We start from the raw sequence: 6,507 nt of genomic DNA on the forward strand, positions 1-6,507 counted from the left end.
TAAGAGCAGATGAGCTCTGACTGTCTGGCCTACGGTGATGTAATGCGTGTGGATGCTCAGGGATGGAACTACTTTGTGTGTGTGCATGAGTAGGTGTGTGTTAGTGTGTATCATGAAAACTATCCGAGCTAAAGACATCAGAGCTCTTTCACTTAATCGTAGTTTCACTGGTGCACTGAACACATATATCTCATTTCTAAATCATGCCACTTTGTTACTTATTGTTGAATCCTTTCTTCCAGGCACCTCGTTTTCATAGTGCATGAAAGCCAGTTGGCAGTAGCATATTTCATTCATGTAACCCGTCACACTGAACATCGGGTCTACCTTTATTATCCGAGAACCATGTTATTGCAGTACCCTTCATTTTAGATCACTCTCTAAGTCCAGTGTTGTGCTGCGAGAACATGTTTTGGACAGGAATAATCACTGGCAAGACGCTCTCTATTTAAGGTAGGTTGCAACCGTCATGCTGGATGAAAAAGCAACTTTTCAAAACTACCTGCCAAACATAGCGTCACTGTTTTCACACTGATAAGGACAGAGATCCCCTGCAGAATTTAAAAGGATGCCATTACACTTCACACCTGATGTCTTAGCCTTTGAGTCAACATGCCAGGTCGTCACCTCTCCCATCATATTTTAAACATTAAAGTGTTGTATAATTATGAGAAAAGCTCCTGTAATGCAGTGATGTTTGATAATGGTTAGTGAGTCTAAACACATTTCAAGATTTGGTCTTTCTCTGAATTTGTCTTACTTCAGCATGTTGTCTGTGGGATCAGGTGATGTCACCGCATCTCACTCAGAGGTTATTCAAAAGGTGAAGATCTGTCGGTTTTCCTAAAACTCGTTCCAAATTGCCCCCAAGAACTGAGAATTTTCAGACGTGGAGTCCAAACCGAGCCTATGCCCCCCTAGGATCAACCTGGTGCCCTTGTAGGATCGTTCTGAAAGGACACAAACCAGTTGATTGCAGTCCTAAAATATAACTACTGAACTACTGTTTTGTTCACAGGGGTTTATCTTAGAGATCCAATTCAGTTTAGTGATGCAAAAGGCTTCTTTCTTTCTTTCTTTCTTTCTTTCTTTCTTTCTTTCTTTCTTTCTTTCTTTCTTTCTTTCTTTCTTTCTTTCTTTCTTTCATCACACCAAAGCAAGCCATGTAAGCTCTAACACACCTGTAGCCATGTATCCTCATTTACCTAACATAGATTTACACACCTCTGTAACTTTGTGATTCTCAGTCAGTGTGAGTATGCATGGTCGTTTGTCTCTGTGTGGCCCTGTGATGGACTGGTGACCTGTCCAGGGTGTACCCTGCCTCTTGTCCAATGGCAGCTGGGATAGGCTCCAGCCTCCCTGCACAGCTGCACTGGATTAGGCGGGGGTAGAAAATAGACGGATGTAACTGCGTGATGATAAATCAGGGACATAGATTTTGGTAATCTTCCTCTAAATGCAACATACATTTTGTTAAAGCTACACTGAAATAATTAATCCTTTTAGTGCTTGAGTTTTTGACATAGCCACAGTTCAGATGAACTCTTGACTCCTAAATGCTGTGGAGTTTGTGGAACTGACTTATAAAGCCCACTCATCAGGAATGAGTATTGAACTGTTTTAGCTTCTTAGCTTCTTAGCTCCAAGACAAAGCAGTGTTTTCTTGTGATGCATGATCACTGGTTGCACAGGTCATGATTGATGGTTGAATCTTAAAGGAGGACGAGGACCAAAACACAGTACTACCAGATGAGCAGGCAAAGATAGATGCTAAGATGAACTCTGGTTTTATTTCAACTAAATTAAAAGCACCACCAAGGCAGTATAAGCAAAACTGTAAACAGAAAGTCCAAGAACACACAAAAAAAAAGAAACAATGAAAGGACCAGCAGACTGACTGACTACAGGAAACTAAATTAAACTCACTGGACAACAATGATCTGGCAGTCGAGAGTGAGAACCAAGGAACATATTTACTGGGAAGGTTGACGGGATAAGTGGATGCAGGTGAGTAATGAGTACAAGGAACATCTGGTGACAGTGGTAGAGCAACATGGTAAAGGCAACTGAGGATATTTAAAGGTAATGGCAGGAACAAAACTAACCAAAAACCAAAACAAAGTAAAAAGAAAGAAAAAAAAACAGATATCATGAGAGCATTTATTATAACTTATGAGTCATAAGGAGATCAACAGGGACTGATTTTCAACTTGGTTTGTGATACAGTTTTGGAACCCTGAGGGCTTGAAAAGAATAAATATACTGTATACTCTATATAATCATAGTGACTAATATAAGTTTTGTTGAATTAATATTTTTTTTCTCTGATTTTCTTATTCCTGTAAAATCCCTACAAGTTTTCCTGAGACCTTTAAGGCTAGGAGACACGGCATTAGAGCACACATTTACTCTAATTGATTAATTAATTAACTGTAATCTAGGAAATGTTGTGTGAAGCACAGGCAATGAAAAAGAGCAGATCTTACTTTTTTCTGTGCATCCACAAAAAGACCCTTTATAGTTGCAGAAAAGAAATGTTTCATCAGATTATTTTGCATAACCTCACTGACTATGTGTGCATGTGAAATGCAAAGTGCACGTAAAGGCAGAATTCTTTGTCCCAAAAGGGAACAGCTGGTGGTCTGTCAGAGTTACTGACAGGGATTGCAATACTTGGTGATTCTATATATAACAAAGTGATACTGTTGCATAAGGTGCTGAAATGACTCAGTGATGCTCTGTTGCACAAAGAAAATGTGAGTGACTAACAGTGCTGTCATAAGCTGGCACATCCGTACATTTATGTGTGTGTGTGTGTGTGTGAACATCGTCCACGCATATGTGATCATGTTTGAAAAGGGTTTGGAAGCAAAAATGAGAAGGAAATGGAAAATGAAAACATGAAACAGTCGCATTGGCTCTGCCTCGGCCTTCCCTTCTTTTGTTTTCACAACTCTCCTTATCAGTGATCAGGGGAAATGGTCTGTTCTTTCTGTTCTCTTCCTCATACTAATATTAAGTAACTGGTCAGTGTCAACAAGAACTCCTCAGGCGTTCACTCAATAAGTGGATGTGTGTGTGTGTGTGTGTGTGTGTGTGTGTGTGTGTGTGTGTGTGTGTGTGTGTGTGTGTGTGCTTGAGGCAAGGAAGAAAAGGCCCATAATGCACTGGCAACAGTGCCTAGAGGAACAGTGAATATTTATATAAACAAATATTAATGCTGTAAAGCTTTATGACCAACACTGTCAATGACTGATCCAGACCAGAAAAATGATGGAATTAGATTTTGTCCTGTATTTACCAGCAGGGGGCAGTAGTGAGCTGTGAAACTGCTGTATGTGAAGCAAAGCTCAGTTCATGAGAAACTTAGTAATTCTAACACATTATGCTGTCATGTATGTTCTGTTATATTTCTGCTGCTTTTGTGTGTGTTTTCAGTGGTGGAAAGCCATCAAGAACATTTACTCATAGATCTCGAACCTTGGCAGGAATTAAACGAACTGTGCTTGTACTTTACTTTTCCATTTTATGCTGTCTCCTGCATGTGCTCAACTACATGTCAAATGGCAAATATTCTACTTTTTCTTGATGTTTATTTCCCAGCGAAAGTTTCTTTTCAAACTGGGAAAATATTTCTAAAATATGTGATCAGATTCTAATATTTTTTATAAACTAAATGACTCAGTGGTATATGCTGTGTTGCTTGAATTAGAACTATCTGAAGTAATATTGTATATAAAGCTTGAATGAACTCAAACACAGGTAATAATAAATCAAAGTCTGGACAAAGGACTGGACTTAAATGCTATAAATCAACTATTATTTTGACTTTTAACGTGAGAGAACCTAAAAACTAATTCCACGCTCGTCTTTATCTCGAATATAAGCATTTATTTACTCAGTCTCATTGCATTTACTATTGTTTCAGATGATATATCTCCCTTTGTGTGCCAGTGTTTGAGGGAGAAAATGAGAGACAGAGAAACAGAGATTTTGTTTGTATTGACCCTCAAGCTGAGGAGAGCTTGAGTGAGTAATGTGTATAAAAGATCATGTGTGGAGAGCTTTGGCTTCCCAGCTGTGTAAACTGATGCTGGCCACACTGAGACTGTGTCAGCGAGCTCACGCAGCAGCAGGAAGGGAAATAAGACAAGCTCAAAGACATAGCCTACAGAAGTAAAATATGTTAGTATGTTTCTATTTGGAGTTGAAAGATGCCAACTCAAGAGAAAACAGAGAATTTATCTTTGTCAGTCCCTCACAGTTATTACAGTTAAATGGGCTTTGGCAATGTCAGTTCAGAGCACTAAACTGGGTTAATGCGAAGGGAGGTAAGTAAGGGTTTTTGAGAAATTAGCTCAGCCCTCAACAAAAGACAGGAAACTGAGGAAGGAGGGGGAGAGGTAGGCAGCTTCAGTGGAACTCCAACCAGACGGCAGGAGCACAAGACAGCATGTTTACTCACTCTTCCTTCCTATCATGCTCTTGTTCACTTCCAGCACTCACCCGGGCACACAGAGTCACCGACAGACAGTCAAATGACTCCCCTCTCCTACTTCAGACACTTCAGCCCAGCTTGATTTAGCTGGTTTGATTAGAGAGGCATTTTAATGCTTTATAGGTTTTCATTGACAAGCTCCAGCCATGAATCACTGCTAAATATAAACATGGATTAGGTGGAGCCTCATTATATTTCTGAGTGTTAAGTTTCCAAAGGAATTTTGTCAGGCTGAGTCACAACGAAGGTCTGAGTCATGACTGCAACAAGCTCTGTGATGTTACTTGATGCTACAGCAGTGGCCGCATACCGTTATAAGGTTAATGCAAAAATGCCTCTTTAAGTTACAAGTAAAAATCTTGCACTTAAAATCTCACTTAACAAAAAGTACATAATTTCAATGCCTTTTCCAAAAAAAAGAAGACAGTAATTTAAAAATCATTTTAACATGACATTAAATGGAAATAGCTGGAAGAAAACATATCAAATGCTGAAAGATTAATAAGTTTTAATAAGTTAATAAGTTTAATAAGTTAATTAATATTATTTATATATATATATATATATATATATATATATATATATATGTATATATATATATATATATAAAAATAATATATTAATACTATATATATACATATATAGAGTTTGGGGTTCTCTCCGGGTACTCCGGCTTCACCCCACCGTTAGGTTAATTGGTGACTCTAAATTGTCCCAATTTATTGTCCCAACTCACTAAATTGTGAGAGTGAGCGTGGATGGTTGTGAGTCTCATTTGTCTCTGTGTGGCCCTATGATGGACTCACGACCTGTCCAGTGTGTACCCCGCCTCTCGCCCGATGACAGCTGGGATAGGCTCCAGCCCTCAAGCGACCCTAAATTGGATTAAGCGGGTATAGAAAATGGATGGATAGATATACACATAATATACACATATGATTATATACACACACACATGAATTTGATGCCAAGTTTGGTGCAGGGGCAGTAAAAGACTGAAAAAAGTTGTTTAATGTTGCTCCAGGCATAACATCTCACTGTTAATTAAGTCCATCAACAGCAGAGATTAGTATCAGTATTGAATGGTCCTGATGTTCTGACCCTGAGGCAGCATTGTATTAAAAATCCAACAGAATTCTCTGCTGAAAATCATGGCATTGATCTCAGGAACGCTTCTGAGTAACATTGTCAATAAGCACAATTTGTCTCTGCATTGCAAATGAAAGTCTACCATGCAAAGATAAACATGTGTTGCCAAGCTACAGAACATTGTCATCCATGGACCAATGAGTAATTCAAGGCAAACTAAAGCAATGGGCAAACAAAATAAAAGTTAGAATTTTTCTTGAAAATAGGAGGTTCTCTTTGATTTGTTTGGAGCATACAGTTCAAAAGTCAGTCTCTGTGATGGTTTGAGGGCACATAAGTGCATATAGTATATAACTTGCACATCTGTGAGGAATGAATCATTAAAGCAGAATTGTGTGTGCAGGTTTTCAGAAATATATGCTGCTATTCAATCATTCATTCATTCGTTTTTCATGCCCATTTGATCCTATTCAGGTTTACAGAAGGGCTGGTGCCTATCAGGTGTCACTGGGTTAAAGGTAGGCTAGACCCTGGACAGGTCGCCAGTCCCACAAAAAGGCTGCAGCCATCCAGATGACACATTATTCAGGCTGGGTTTTGCTTATTTCAGCAACACAAAAGCTACATTTCCTATATATGTTTAGAGTTGAGTTGCTACATTGGCCTGCTTGCAGACCTGTAACTGATTGCAGACCCACACAAGTGGTTCTTCATTGAGTATCTGAAATCTCCTGTTGAGCAGGAATGCAGGAACATTTTACTTTCAAACCACACAAACTGGTCATTTGAGTTCCTAAACTCTTACAGGAAGTATAAAATAGGTGATGCAACACAATGGTGATAACATGTTCCCTTAACAACTTTTAAGAAAATGTTCAACTAGTTTCGTTCAAATATAATCAAATATAACATTTAGA

This window comes from Odontesthes bonariensis, chromosome 15 (genome assembly GCF_027942865.1).
Source record: "Odontesthes bonariensis isolate fOdoBon6 chromosome 15, fOdoBon6.hap1, whole genome shotgun sequence".
Lineage (NCBI taxonomy): Eukaryota > Metazoa > Chordata > Actinopteri > Atheriniformes > Atherinopsidae > Odontesthes > Odontesthes bonariensis.